General features: G+C 38.4%; 1 protein-coding gene across 1 annotated transcript in view; it reads left to right on the top strand.

The window, feature by feature from the left end:
* Window positions 1-1,149: 1,149 nt before the first annotated feature.
* csk (C-terminal Src kinase) overlaps window positions 1,150-16,323 on the top strand; it is a 44,848-nt gene continuing 29,674 nt past the window's right edge. Inside the window, 1 exon segment of the mRNA NM_001142143.1 lies at window positions 1,150-1,739. The gene's annotated coding sequence lies outside the window, so the exon portion shown is untranslated.

The following is a 16,323-nucleotide window of genomic DNA, read 5'->3' as shown; positions in this document are numbered from 1 at the left end:
GGGTATAGTTTCCCTTTAAATGTTAGAAACTATGTATCTTTTTGGAATTCAGTGCAGGAGAGCAAAGGAAATTTAGGTACTTTTTAATAAGAACCCGGGACTGCAGGCTGAGTCAATCTTTTTGTTATCGTAGGACCAAGCTTATCCTGAAAAAATCATTTAAAAGTACTATTTGCCCATCATGAAAACGACCATTTCAAGCAATGTATAACTCTCATCTGTCCCGATTTTCGCGGGACAGTCCCAATTTTAACAGCTCAGCCCGCAGTCGGATTCTACTGAAAATTCCCTAATTTCTCTAAAAAAGATACGTTTCTCAAACTTAATTAAATTAGTAGCTTTTAGCAGAGAGCAAGAAATCTTAACAGGCAACACATGCACTTAGATACAATTGTAACTAATAAGCTAAACAGGTCTTTTGGGGGAACCGAGACTTACAGCTTAAAGCTCAATTTCATCTTTTTTAGCAAAACTGTAAAAACACATAAAACTAAACCCCAAAACCCCCAGAAATGTGTTCATACTTTAACCTACCAAAATGGGAGTGGTATTTAGGGGGTGCAGTAGCAAAAATGGGTGCAGCATTCCTTTTTGACCCTCTTCATGTTTTTCCTCTAGTTGAAGCAAGGAAAACTACCTGATTGCTCCTGCAAACAGTTTAACAATGGCTAAATCTTATTGTCAACCTAAAATTTTAAAGTAAACATATCCTATAAAAATCAAGAATGTACCAGTGAATTATACTCCTCAAGATATTAATTAAAACCTGCCCAACTGAATTTCTGACTGAAGTCACTATCATAGTTCATTGCCCACTACCTTTACAATAACACAATCGCACTGAAATTGATTGCTAGGGACAGAAAATTCTTAATGTGGATGGCCAGCTTATGCGACATAAAAGTGCAAAACGAGAATCCCAGTACAAGATAATTAAATAATAATTATTTAATAATAATTAAACATCTGCCAGTCAAAATATGTCGCTGAATTCTGCCTTCTATACGTTACATCCAGTGGCGTCGCCAGCCAGGTTTACGCAAAACACGCCTCAGCCAATCGCTAGAACGTGACCGCGGGCCGTGCCATCCCCAATATGGCCGACGAGAAAGTAATGCAGCTCACGCCCTGGGTTTGGTTTCTGTCTGCGCATGCCCAATTCCGCGGGTGGACCTGGCACCGTTTCCTCTGTCAGGGCCGCGTTTGAGAAGACAGTGAGCGGAGGCCTTCCCAAAATAACCGAAGCGAACCGGGACGTAGTGCGCCGTGCATGACAAAGCGGTGCACAACCTTTCTACTTCCTACCAAAGAGGCTCGTGTTGTGGTTCATCGTTGCTCCCAATCTCTTCTCTCTTCCCTAAAATGACCTATTGATTCCTGATAGGGATATATCTCTACTTCATAAACCATAGTGTTTTTATTATCACTGCTCTTTACACTTTCATCTCAAACATCCATTCACTACCTCAATCGCCAACACTCTGTTTGCACCTTGTAATTTGCAGTTGCCCTTTATCCATTCTGATTATCCCTTGTCCCATTCATATCACAGCTGTCTTCCTTTAAATACATTCTGTACCCTCCCCCATGAAAGTCTGTCCCCTAACATAGTCATTAGCCCTATGTTGTAGGATTGCGTCCCACCTACCAACCCTTCTCTCACCCTCCCCATCTGACCCTGCTCTCCAAACCGCTGTAACTTCTCCTTTATGGAAAGCCCCAGACCTTGCCACCTCCAGGTAAGACCCACTGCTTGTTGCTGTTACAGAATATTGCAGTATTTATGCTATTATGTCTAGAGTTTGTATGTAACTTTCACAATGTGCCTGTTAGCAGTTATTCAGCTGCAACACTATGCATTGTTGGTCTTGGTTGTGAAAGGAAGGTGAGAATTGCTCAGAATGCTGAAGGTCCCCAAATTGGAAGACTCTGTTCTAAATGACTGTAAAAAATCTATATGGCATTTCCTTGTTTGTCAAATATACATTACACTTCCTGCCATAGTCAAAATTATTACTACTTTATATTTACTGCTAAACAGTAATTCTTGTTGTGGATTCTTTTTAATTACCGCTTCATATTAGGCAAACACTGCTGCAGATGTAAAGGGCCCATTTCACAGTAAGGTTTTTTGGATGTTCAACGTGCAGTCTTTTAGCTGATGTCAATTTCCAGTGTGCTCCAACAGCAGAGGATGCTGGGAATTGTTAGATGTCATTTATATCAGTGCTGTAAATGATACAAGCTTTAAAATGTATTTTGTCCACTCTTCTGCTTTTTTTCACAGCTTCCTGTGCTGAATTATTTTTTCTGGTTGGGTGTTGCTATACAAGCATGCTGTAAAACAGGAATTTCACCATTTTTGGGGGCTACAAATGTCCAATTTTTAAGCATTATGAGCTAATGGGCATTCTTCTGAAACAATCTATTACACAAGTCAACTTGTTATATTGTCTTTTATAAACCTAGAGCTGAAAGCTGTACAGCCTTTGGTTCTCATTATGGCCTTAGTCTTCTGACACAGGGTTTAAAAACTTTATTGAGGTGTAGATGACAAAGTGTTCATTAATTAAGAATCTAATCTATGGGGAAAAAATCATTGTCATCCTTCCATCACTTAAAATCATGTTTTGTTCTGTGTTATGATCAGGTAAGTGTAGGTCTGAGATGTAGCATAATCACATTTAAGCCATTGCCATGTCCTGGACTATGCTATTCATTATTTTTTGGTAGTTTGATCATCCAGCTTGCAACCCATATATACACACATCTAATTTAAAAAGCATATTTGATAGTGTATATATATGGATACAAAACTAAATGTAAATTTAGAACAAAGACTTTATGCAATGTGGCAATCATGTCCTTGACAGCTAGCACCCAAGATTCTATATTCTGTGGTAGGTAAGTAGTTAACCTAAGCATCTGTAAGTCCACATTTTACATTCCTCATCTGTAAATTTTTGTAGTAAAGGACAAAGAAACTGTAATTAATTGGGGTGCCAATTTTTTGGCACACCGACCCCACTAAATACAGTTGCTAAACCTGGACCCCAGACCTTTGCTGTAAAACCACCAGTGTGGCTAGCAATCCCTTGTTACTGTCCAGGTATGTGCACATGCACAGTATAGTACATTTGCAAACATTACAACTAAATCTAACAGTTACATTCTGTCAAGCAACATCCTGCATAATCTGATACAATCTCTTGCATTAGCCAGCTCTGCAAGTTACACCTTGTAGCTCTGTATTCAAAAAATACCAAAAATGTTATAGAATTTTTTTTTGCAGACAATGATTGACGTTGTTAAAAGGAAATTAAAATATGGCTAGAAATACTGATTTTTTTTTATGACATTACTGTATCACCATAGAATTTAAGCAACTCTATAACAGTAATGTTCTTTGCCGTTAAAAGTTTTAAAGGGACATTAACACCAGGGATATTTTGCAACCATTTGCACACTAGGCCCTTCCAGTAAGGTTTATTGTATTGCCATTTCATGATTTCAGTACTTTTAAGATATGGCTTATAGCTGTACAGGACATACTATAGTGCACACTATAGATTGGATGAGGCCTAGGAAGCTTGAACATGGCAATGATGTTCGCACCTCTCATTTCAGGAATTTGATTGGCAACATCAGCCCAAGTAATCGGGATACTGTCACTTTATAGTCAGGAGAGGTGGATTGCTGGCCCTTTAAAAGCAGCACCAGTTCCCCACTTTCTATACTGTTAGACCATCTTTTGAGTGTCAGTGGTCTGTGCATGCTCATTGTAGTCTGGACTGCTTTTGAGAAGCTAAGCTTTAGGGAAAAATATCTCACCATTAACAAGCAAGTGAGGCAAGACCTGATGCTACAGGCATGATTCTCGGTTCTGATGCCAAATGTGCTTCTTTCTATCCTTATATTGTATGTCAGTCAGAATGAACTACTAAACAGCATTGGGAATTTTTTTCTTAATATACTGAATATAAACTCTGTATTTACATACATCGGCAAATATAAAGTCCTCTTTTAATAACCTACCGATCACTATCCCTGCATAATTTTTATACCTTGGCTGATTTGCAGTACACATGTGTGCTGTGGCACACGGCAGGTCAAAGGATAGCATATACTGTATGTATATTATTATGCTTGGGCCTGGAAATCTAGAGCTTTTCTGCAATATAGTGCCTATGATGTTTTATTATAGGACTACTGCAATCTAGTGGGCAGCCACAATAACAACTGAATTCTGGGAAATAAATGCTAAACTATGGGTGAAAACATTGCTCTTTGCTCATGAAAATTGCACTTTGCACCTAGTGGGGCTTTTGTAAATGATCTAGATAGTGCCAAATCATCATACACAGCTTAAAGGAAAACTATACCCCCAGAAAGAATACTGAACCAACAAATAGTTTATATTATGTTAAGTGACCTATTAAAAAAATCTCGCCAAACTGGAATATATATATTAGTAAATATTGCCCTTTCAAATCCTTTCTCTTGATCCACCATTTAGTGATGGGCTGTGTGCTCCCTCAGAGATCACCTGACAGGAAATAATGCAGCTCTAACTGTAACAGGAAGAAGTGCGGAAGTAAAAAACAGAACTCTCTCTAATAATTGGCTGATGTGGCCTAGCATGTATGCGTGCCTTGGCTTGTTTGTTTACACTGTGAATCCTATGATCCCAGGAGGCGGCCCTTAATTCTTAAAATGCCAATATTCTATTTAGGAGTACCCAATAGTGCACACTACTAAAAAAAAGTATATTTTTATGATTGACCAGGATTGTCAAATGGTAAAAAAATATGCCCCTTAAAGGGGTTGTTCCCCTTTGTAAGACATTCAGAAATCTAATAGTTTTATTATTATTGTTAATTAGACATGCATGCCTGGGAAACTTGTTATGTAGAAGGGATCATTTTACTTGTATGGTTGAGTGGTGGGGGCACATGGGATGTAGAGGAGAAAACTGTAGAAGTTTAGCTGGGGTAAGGGGTGCCAAGGAGACAACTGTTTAATTCCGCAGGGGTGTGGTGCGGTGCAGACATTGGCAGTACTGGGGGGAAATTGCAGATACCGGGGAAATAATTGTGCATAGGGGAAGGGAGGTTGTCTGGGAGCAAACTGTTTTTTTTGAAGGAGTGGTTCACCTTTGTGCAATATTCACAGATCTAACAGTTCACATTAATAGAACAATCTTTGCCATATACATAGTTAACAAAAATGTGCAACTGAAGAGATATCCACCTCATCATCCCTCTGCTGATCCTGCACTTCTGCACAGACCCTGTGCTGGGTACATATAGTACTGGCAGCAGCCTTAACCCCTATTGGCTGTGTCTTCTGTCAGTCTGACATTGCTTCTTGTGCCTGTGACAATGCTGCAAATCTAACATAACAGTTTGTTAGATTCGTGATATGCTGAGTGTGTTTGCCTATGCCATTGCAAGGGAAAAATTAACCAATGACCTTTCAATTTATGAAACTGGTTAGAGTGCAGAAGCAACCAGTGAATTGGTCCAATAGGAAAAAAGTAAGGGCAAAGCCTGTATGTGATAATGTAAGCATATAGGAAGTTCTCAGTGTATCAGGTTCAAAATAGGCCACTCCCATCCCTTCAGAAAACTGATCAGAGAGACTGAAGGACTGATTTACCATCTTAAAATGTATCTTTAACAGTGGTCTTTTTACTTTTTTTTATGGAAAATGGCTGAAAACAGACTAAAAGCATTATTTGTGAACAAGGTGAACAGCCCCTTTAAAGAAGAAAAACAGTTTGTGGATTCTGTGTCATAATGAGAGTTGGTCAGTGTTGGTGGACTAAACATAAGTTTGGAATTGAGTTTTTATGGATTTTGTAGTTCTGTCCTGACTGGAAATATATTGGGAAGTATGTTTTATGATCTAAGGTTCCTCTAAGCTTACTGACCTTTATTCAGTGCCATTATATATGATATTTTCCTTGGTCTGTAAGGAGCGGAGCGTGATCACCTGCATGTTTGCCATTTGGGTGGATTAGAAATATTTTATGGATACTTACTGTTCTTTACAGTCCTAGCGTTTTGAAAGCATGGCATCTTGATTTGTCTTCTGCAACCTGCCCCATAGGTTGCCTACTGTCCTGCATTCTAAAGTTTAATGGGTCTCACTGCACTAGTTGGTAATTGCTGTGTCCTGTTAATACCTCCTAAAAGGGTAATTTATCTTGAAATTAATATTTTGTATGATGTAAACGGTGATGTTTAATTGGTCTTAATTTTTGTGTGTGCATTTTTTGGATTATTAAATGGGGTGGTTCACTATTAATATAACTTTTAGCATGATATGGACATTCATATTCAGTTTGGTTTCACTTTTTATTTGTATGGTTTTTGATTTTTTAGCTTTCTGTTTAGCAGCTCTTCAGCAGCTGACTGCTTGCTAGGGTACAGGTCATCCTAGCAACAAGGTCTGAATAAAAGACTGGACAAAGAATAGGAGAGGGTCAGACTATAAAGAGAAGTAATAAAAAGTAACAAAATTGTTGTCTCAAACAGCAATTGTTTTTTGACTGCTGGGGCCAGTGACTTCTCCAACTGGAAAGAGGCAGAAGAAAAATACAAATAGTTTAAAAACTATAATAAAGAACACCGACTAACAAGTTGCTAAGAATAAAACATTCTATAATGAACTGAAAGTTCATTTAAAGGTAAACAATCCTTAACTATTTCGTTAGCAGCACTGCAATTTGGAATTTCAGAATTTATCTGGTTGCTAGGGTCATATTTATCCTAGCTACCACAGTAGTTTTGAAGACCGTTCTTTTCAAACGCCGTTTTATTAATTTACCAGGATAAGTAATAGAATAACAAACTGTAGGTAATCCGGACAACATTTTGGTTGTGTAGTCAATGATCTTAAAACAAAGAAAACATTAAAATGTGGAAGCTACAAAACTTAAAAAAAAAATAAGGAGCAATGATAAAATTGCTAAGAATTGGCCATTGTTAACTTAAATGTGGGTAATTCCTTTATTTATGTTCCTGCATGGTAACATCTATTACTTCTTCATCTCTTTGACTTTTCTTTTTTTCCTTATAGCAAGCTGTTTTTGTCCAGTTTTTCCTTTGGCATCTTATGAATGAAGGGTTTGTTAGGGACTTTTATTGTAAAATAGCTGCTGATAATTGTTGCAAGAACAAGGTCTTACTTGAATCGTCTTTGTGATTAAAAATGCTGCAACATGGCCACCATTGACGTTCCTTCAGCCTTTTCCTGGACTGCACAGAATAGGAACAGCCAGAAACACATCACCTTTGTCGGTGGATTTTGAATGTTTTAAATACAACGGTAGTTGATATACTACAGGAAGTCTTCTGCAAACTTAGCCCACTCTAACGACGCACTTGCCCTTTGTAAGCTAGCAGCAACACTGTTGGCCTACAGGGCTATGGACTGATTGCAGGTAGTGATCCCACAGAAGAAGCAAATGTCATGCTTGATTTCTTTCCCTTTGTGAAATACTTCTGTAAAGGTCATACTTATCTTAGCCAGATAAATTATAGCAGACAATCTAAGCCATTATGTTAACAAATACTAACATTTTTATGGCTTTCTCAAATCTAGGCGATTTTCTTTGCCTCAGTTACAGTGTTGTGTTCAGTTTCTTATGTTGGAGAAGATAAGTAAGCAAACATTTAGAGCCATAACAATTACTGATGTGGCTAGTGATGTAGTTAGAAAGAATTAAACAAGGAAATGGTATATATTTATTTTTACAAGTTACCATAGCAGTAAAAAGGAAATTATGCAGTTTACAGTTAATTTTGTCTCTGCTGTGGCCTTTGTTTATGTATTTATTATGCCATTAGATGGTTATACCAGGCAGCACAGGTAGGTACTACTTCTGCCTTGCAGCTGATTTGGCCCTAGTCAGGGCTATAGGCATTTGTATGTTCTTATTCTCCCCGTGTCTGTGCAGGCTACTTCCAGGTGCTATGGTTTCCTTACACTACAATAACACACAGGCAGCATAACTGGCTTCTCAAGAAACTGTCAGCGTGTGTAAATGTGATTGGTACCTTAGACTGTAAGCTCCTTGGGCTGTGACTGATAAACAGTCTCTGTAAAGTACTGCATAAAATGTGCAGACACTATATAAATAAAAAATAGTAATGATGTTTTAGATTTGCATTCTTTAGTGTAAAATATGTATAACAGTGGTGCACCCTGTCTGCAATTGAGTGCCTTTTTTAGAATTAGAAGCTTGTTCTTGTGCAGTCAGTAGCATGGATGGAATTGATCCCTGATGTCCTTGAATGTTTTCCTTCAACATCAGCCAGGAGAAAGCAGGAGGGTTTGTATGCTACCTGGGGTTGTTTAAGGGGGAGCCAAACATTAAACATTTTCCGTGGAAATTAATAAAATGACATGCTTTACACACCAATGGTGCAGCTGCTTTGCAACAGATTTACTCCAGATCCATGTTTAGAAATATTGCTCAAAGTCTTTTATTACTATGGTAAAAGAATGATTTTGCTGTGCTGGGGCCAAATGTGTCCTAGACCTTGTTAAAGCCATTCCATCAGCAGTTACATAGTAGTGGACAGGGTTGGACACATATTAGCAATTGCCAACCATTTATCTAGACATGTACTCTGTCTGTGTTTTTCCCATATTTTGAGTGTATTCTTGTGTATATTGTTACATGCCCATCTATCCTTTGAAGTAATGGAATCCTTAGTCACTACCTTTTAATATTGTAAATGTGCTTCAGCACTGAGCAGTATTAATGAACAGCAGAACTTATACTTTATGAGTTATTTATAAAGAGAGAGTACAGAATGTGGGGAATCTGAGTCCCAGAGTACAGCTCCTAATGAGTGTGCTGAGGGGAAGAGTGGGAGATGCATTGTACTCATCCTAATGTATTTGTATGTCAGTGACACTGCATCTCTTCTGTGGTTCCAGCTGTCCAGTCTGTTGCTAAAAAATACCTCAGCCGTTTCCTGCCTTATCTCAACTTTATTTTTAATTTACTTTTGCTATTGTATCTACCAAACATGAATAGGTTTTTTCGCTTGCCCATCTGGAAACATATTTTGTGCCCTTTTTACCTTTAACATGGTTTTGCAGACTATAGTAAAACCAACTTTGAAACTTTTTTTTGTCTTACTAATTCTAATACAGTTCAATGTGTGCTTTTCCTGGAGTTTACACCACTTTTCCCTGCATTTTACTAGCTTTTGTTCTGGTTGTTCTGGTCCCCGTTTACCATCCGTGAATGTTATTTTCAGTGAATGTAGGCTGCTAAAATATCCTGTCTTCCAGTACTTTTAAGCTTTAGGTATTCAATAAGAGGATCATGATGTGAATGTCCAGCTTAAAGGAGACATATCCTATAAAAATTAAGAATGTACCAGTGAATTATACTCCTCTAGATATAGAAGGAATGTGCTTAAAAAAGTTGTATTTCAGACTGATTTATTGAGAAATTCCACCAAAACCCCTCTAGTCCCACCAATCAGTTCCACTTCCTGCTGGCTGAATTCTCTGGATGTGCAGGGGAGCTGGCAGCCCTCGTACACTGCACTGTAAAATAGGAACCAATCAGCAGCTAGGCTGACCTGATAGGGAACTGAAGCCTGTCTTTGCTTGTGTGAGTGCAGTGCTGTGATTGGCTATCCCCCTCCTACTGTGCTTAGGACACGCCCACTCTTCATTTCAAACTCGGACAGAGAAGTGATAGGATCTATAGGGAGCTCCAATAAAGGGGCCATTTTTACAGATAGGATTAATTTTTAGCACAAAGTGAAACCAGCACCATATATTATTCATAACTGCCTACAAAATTAGGGTTTTTCCTATTTATCCTATATGTCCCCTTTAAGTCACCTGTTTGGTTTTGACTTTTGTAAAATGTAAGACAAACAGAATTTTTTTTTTGTAAATAGTAATACAAGGTCTGTAGATGCAGATTTTTTTAGAGCTTTTTTCATCAGGGGTTTAGTTGTCCTTTGATTTTGCATCTATCTCTATTTGAACTTTGTATGTGCCTCATATAACTGTTGAAGAACATTAATGATTGCATGTGAAGGACGGAAGAGGCTTTAAGAGGAAGTAAGTAATAGTGTTCAGTGCCAAACCTGTGAGAATATTAAACAGGAACAAGATAATGTGAGAAACAGGCAAAGTAGTTAAATGTAATAAAAATAGCAGAGGCATTTTCCAGCTGTGCCTAAAACAACTTGATTTATATTTTAACATAGCATTTTAATGTACCAGAGTATACATTTCATTTAAAAATATATTTAATAGTGGTGTGTAAGGTTGTACAAATATTTTGTCCTCTGTTGTTTTCAGAAAACTGTTAACGTTCTTCCTCAGAAGCCCAGAATAATTCCTGAATTAGCTTTTGCACCCAAAAGGTTGGCATAGAATGAATTACACACTGTATTAAAGGGAATCATCTTGATCCATTGTGAACAGCACATGGAACCCTAGGATAGGATTTCAGGTGTAATTTACAAGCAAGGCTGCAAATGTGGTTGTGCTAAATTGAATGCAAATATTGAACATTTTGATGCATACATACTCTTTACATTTCAGTATAGTTGCTTCAAATACCATTGCAATTGCATTCTCCCTATTGCTTTAATTAAAACAAAAAATCTTATTTTGCCATTGTAAAGCACTAATTTAAAAATGGGGCTATTTTCACTGAACTTACCTTCCACTGAATAATTTTTTTCAGAGCTCCCTCTCTACCTTTAAACAAGCAAACCTCTCCCTTATCTAAGCAGCAGCCTTTGATTTGCTCCTTTTCAGGGGCTTCTTATTGGACTGGTAACTACTTTTATCGGCTCCTTTCAAGTTAGTTGGGATCGGAACTGACAGGAAGTTAAACTTGCTTTATATTTTGTTTGCTACCAGAAATAACAGAGACCACTGATATTTCTTAATTATAACAATAGGCAAGAACTATGTTCAGCACAAGCCCTATTCATTCAGCTAATGTTGAAATGGGTGTATACTGTGCCTTCAATTTCAGCCTGAGGCTAAAAAGGAGGAAAACAGTGGCAGCCTCTCTCTGCCTGTCTCACTTCCTATATTAATCTATGGGGAAAGCTGAACCTGAAACACACAACAGCCTTTGCTCACAAAAGCTTGCTAGATCATTCCTGAGAGTACATTTTCCTTTCACCATTACCTGTGCTTCACAGAAAACTACGGCTGTCAAAATCAATTAAAATAGTTATGGGTACGGATGAAGGTAGGACAGGAAAAAAGGATCAGATTTAATCCATTAAAGATTTTGTCCTTGGTTGACTAAAATATACACTGAAAGGCAAATTGCAGAAGAAAGTTTAAAGCCAATTCTCCAGGCATAGTTTGTTTTTCAATTCAAAAAACAGATACGTTTCAGTTTATCCATTTGTTAACATTGTCCAGGTTATATGCAGATATTAGTGTGATTTCAGCACTTAGCTTGTTGTGTGTGATTTTGGCAAATAGCAAGTTGCTATGTAAAGATATAGTGCTGATACACAAGGCAGTCCTACTGTTGGGAAGGGAGCAGGTGTGTAGGTAGTAATAGGTAGCAGGAAGGAAGAGCAGAGCAATGGCAAGGACCGACTTGTATAGTTAAGGGCAACATACACATTACTTTTCTAGAAAAATATATAATGAAATAAGCCGGAATCTTTAAAAGGCTGTCATGATACAGTTCTATCAAACCGGAGCATGGCCAAGGTTAGTGACAGCAAACAGGAGTGTATTTAAAGTCAGCAACAGCTTGGGAAGCTGGAGAAAGTGGACATGCAGGCTGGATCCGACCCCCAGCTGCGTCCTCACCCCTGGCAGCGGAGAGAGTGGACTCAGCGGGAAGTGGGACTGGGGAGCTGAGAGGGAGGACGGCAGACTGGGGGGAACTGGAACAGGTAGGAAATGAACGGTGCGCCGGGGGGGAGGGGTTGGGCAGGCAATGGCGGTCTGGTGCCCCAACAGTCTGAGGGGCCCTTGATACGGCCCCTTGGTTCAGAAGTTTAAGGACCCTTGCTGTAAAGCAATAGGGAACCAGGGGCAGTCTGAGTGCTGCAGGTCCTTAGCTCCATCCTAGAAGGTAACAGGTAAAAATAGTTGCAGGGCCTACATTAAGTGGTGAAACATCATTGTAGAATTTGTTTGAAAGTGGTTACAATACCCATTTAAAAAGGAAAGAGATTTAAATATGCTACGATTGCAGTGTAATTAGATTTTCTTTTTCATTCTCATTTATTTATTAATTATTTGGCTCCAGTACCAGAGGACCAATGGTTTTTCTTTATGCAGAAGGCTTCTCTTTCACTCTGTGTTTTCTCAGCTTTCCTTTTTCTTCAGAACAGTGTTTGTATAATTTAAAAAAAAAAAAAAATATCCCCCCTCTCCAGGTGTCCTGGCTTTTTTCCTACATGAATATGATACTCTCAATGATACTTGTCAGTTACAAACAGTTCAGGCTTCAAAACATAAACAATTTAGTGCTGGAATGCTTTTCAGCAATGTATAACTTCCCTGGAGCTGATGCAGCTTGCCACGGAACAGGAACATTCTAGGTTTATTTGTGTGTGTGTGTATAATATATATATATATATATATATATATATATAGCCAACACATTTTCACAGACATGTTCACATCAGTCTCTGCCCCAGTGGAGCTTATATGTGGTTATTTTATGCCCCTACTTCATTTCTGTTATGGTGGATTTACAAATGTCTGTGGTTGCTCCATCCAAAGTGCATGTCTTTCTAGTTCTTCGCATTCTTATAGTGTAGAGCATTTATGTCAGATGCAGCTCCCAGACATTCAATTTCCGTTACATGTGGTCCAAAGTTTTCTACACTATTGTATGTAGATCTGGTGTACTGTAAATGATACAGTATAAATTAAGTTGGCTCTTTTAAATTAATTTTGACATCAACTTGGGATGCACCAAATCCACTATTTTGGTATTTGGCCCAACTCCGAAACCCTTGTGAAAGATTTGGGCGAATACAAAATGCTAATTTGCATATGCAAACAAAGGCACAGAAGGTGTGAAAACAACCGCCCACTGAAAAATTTTAAACTTCCACATTTATGTGCTGAAAAGTCACATGATTTTAAGGTTTCGAATTTGATTTGACCAGGATCATGGAATCATAGGACCTGCAGCTATGGGTTTTAACACACAACGCACAACTGTTTGCTGAACACAGTCACTTAATATATAATATAAATAATGAACACAAGGATGGAATTAAAAAAAAAAAGCCTTTATATACTACTTTACTCTGTTCAGCCCCTCATACAGTTTTATCCAAAACATACTATAAACCCTGTGCACTTTAAAAAAAAAAAAAAAAAAAAAAAAAAAAAGCTTTAAAGGTGGCCATACACATTAAGATCTGCTTGTGTGGCAAGGTGTGCCAATGTGGTCCCCGATTTGATGGGAAAATTAAACCTGCCCGAACAAAACCTGCCCAGTTTTCGACCTGATATTGGTTGGGGGGGGGTCCTGTCTGTCAATATGCATAGGATAATAAACTGCTGAATTGGTCTGAAGTACATGAATTGGCAGCTTAAATCTGCCCATGTATGGCTACCTTACATTTCATTGTAAGGTTATTGCTCCCTAAAAATTGCCACATGACAGAAAAATATATCTACAAGTGTTGCCTGTGTGTGGAGCTTTCTCAGTCCTTTGTAAAATGTGCAAGAACCTTTTTGGTTGTTGTGGGATATATTAGTTACCCCCTCCCACCTCCTAACTTAAGCTTGTTACTGTGCAAAGAGAGTTTTGGTAATGTTTCAGGTCTGTATCAGGGGTGTGAAAAAGTGCAGACACCTGTGGCAGCCATTCATGGTACAGGAACCCTGTCTGTTTCAGTTGTCATTTGTGAAGTTTGTGGATATTTTTGGTTTCATGCAAATAGCCATAGCACTGGCCAAGCAACACTTCCTCTTTCTGTAGATCTTTTGCATTTGGGGATTGCCGCCTTGCAGCCCCACTTCCTTCTGCACCACTCATCCTGCACAGTGAGGTGGTTTGTCTTCACCCACCACTCCCTATACAAGCATTGCTATTTCTTATTATTATCTCACTTCCCCTCCTTCCTACGCCAAAATAGCAAGCACCACCACATCAAGACTTTACTCACTATGATTTCTGCTGGCTATCAAGCAAAGAATATTAGGCATTGCCTTACTACTACCTATTACTGCATGGTCGCAGCAACCTGTATATTTGCATGGAGATTAGTAATTACTAATTGCCCCATCTGTCTTCACCCTGAAAAAGGTTAAGAATTGGTAAAATGTGATGATGCTTTAGGTGTTACTTAATGTGCCCCAAAATTATAACAAGCAATTCCTGGAGATATCCTCAGCAGCTTCAAACACAAGGAGGTTCTTTGCGTTCTACCATATAGCACACACATAATACCATGCTTGAAAAAAGTTTGTACCCACGGGACTAGATAACAGGGCTTAATGGAAAAAATGGGAATGCTAATTTTTTTTTTTTATTGCATTCAGTGCAATGTTTCTATGGGTATAGACCCACTAGGCAGCATGTGATCAGTAGGCCGTATGTTGCTTTATGGTAGAATTCATAAACCAAACTATACTACATATCTGTAGTAATAAGTCAGGTCAGCTGGACTCGCTGTGTTTTTCTTCAAGACATTTCGCTAGTCATCCGACTTAAGCTCTTGCTGTCATGTACAGTGGGTTTCAGTTATGCTCCAAACTTCTGCTAGATCCTCAGCTATGAGGTGTGAGGCACTCCCAGTGATGCAGTGGTGTTTGCCCAGCCAGATGAATTGACCTGTATTCCTAACAATGGCAGCTACCAATAAAAATGCACTGGTGATTTTTCACTTGATTCCTGCTTGACAGCGTGTCCTAGAACACTGTGGGTCATAGGCCTAAAGCATGACAGAACAGCTGTTTTTTGAGAGAAGGAAACATAAGTATTTCATTACACATGCCCGTGCAAGCAAAAATCTCTGAACATTCTTTAGATTTTAAGTGAATGTTTTTTTCTAAAACTACTTTACTTTACTAAATATAATTATAAATGTTACAACTGGGACAGATTTATATAACAAGTCACCTATTTCAGGAGGGGTACTCTATTTACCTAAAATGTGCAACATCTTATTAAAAAATGAAAATAGGGGGATAAATAGGCACATTCCACCTGCATCTATTTAGTATGGTTTGATGGAGTTACACTGTACTTTACAGCTGCTTTCTCTCGAGAATTTTTAGAGTGTTGCCAGCAGTCCAACACACTTTCTGCTGACTCTGTTCCCTTTAAGCATAAAGTGTGTTAAACATTAAATGATTAAAGATTAAAAGTGTACTGATAATATAGTAAAAACAGAATGCTTGTGCTGGATGCATAAAAGTAGCATTTTTTGGGGCTCTTCTTTGTGTGGTCATGGAATGCTTTTTTTTCCCAGTGTCTTCTGTATTGTCACCAAAAGTGGCTAAACTGCCATTGTTGACAATGCGGAAGACTCCAGGTACTCTTAAAGTCCAAGCTGCAGCTACACAATGCTGAACTTGTGTGAGGTTGCTATTGCTGCAGAAGATGGTAGGGCAGCAGATTTTTAGACCAAGATCTGTCTGGATTCTCCAAATTCCAATCATTCATGCTGCAATCACAGAATAACACAAATGTCTCTTAAAAAAAATCTATTTGAGCCTAAAGATAGACTATATATTAAAACCTCAAATTGTACTTGTGAATTGTGCTCAGTGCAGCTGAAGAGCTATGCTAATATTAATACATGATATCTATATGTGCATACATTATGCCGCAAAGTGCTGGTTATGCTGAGACATACTAGACCATGCCAAGCTGCAGGACCATATTCTTTTTTAGCTTTTTCTATAAGATTATTAAAACACCTATGGGAGGTGAAGGAAGCTTATGGAAAGAAGGTGGGAAGACTGAGCAGATTTTTTCTTTTTGTAAATTGCCTCACATTTTCTGTCTTTGTGGTGCTGCATTCTGTGGGGGTGGTGGTGGCAGATGGGAATGCCCCCCTAGCTTGCACATCATTCAGGTGCAGTGCATAGTTTGCTACTGCAAGATATGGTATTAATAATATAGCTATACACATCTGTGAACATATCTAACAGTCAGTTCCAAGAACCAGAGCAGTATCTTGGGGGTTAGTGGTTATGTAATAAACAGTATTTGCTACAGGTCTAATTCCCTATAGCAAACAATCAGCAGGTAGTATTTTCTACTCACATGTTTGTAAGTAAACATCTTATGGGTTGCTATGAGTTACTGCACCTGAGCAT

The sequence above is a fragment of the Xenopus tropicalis genome, chromosome 3 (genome assembly GCF_000004195.4).
Source record: "Xenopus tropicalis strain Nigerian chromosome 3, UCB_Xtro_10.0, whole genome shotgun sequence".
Lineage (NCBI taxonomy): Eukaryota > Metazoa > Chordata > Amphibia > Anura > Pipidae > Xenopus > Xenopus tropicalis.
The sequence above is the reverse complement of the archived record's forward strand: the minus strand, read 5'-3'. Positions and strand labels throughout refer to the sequence as shown.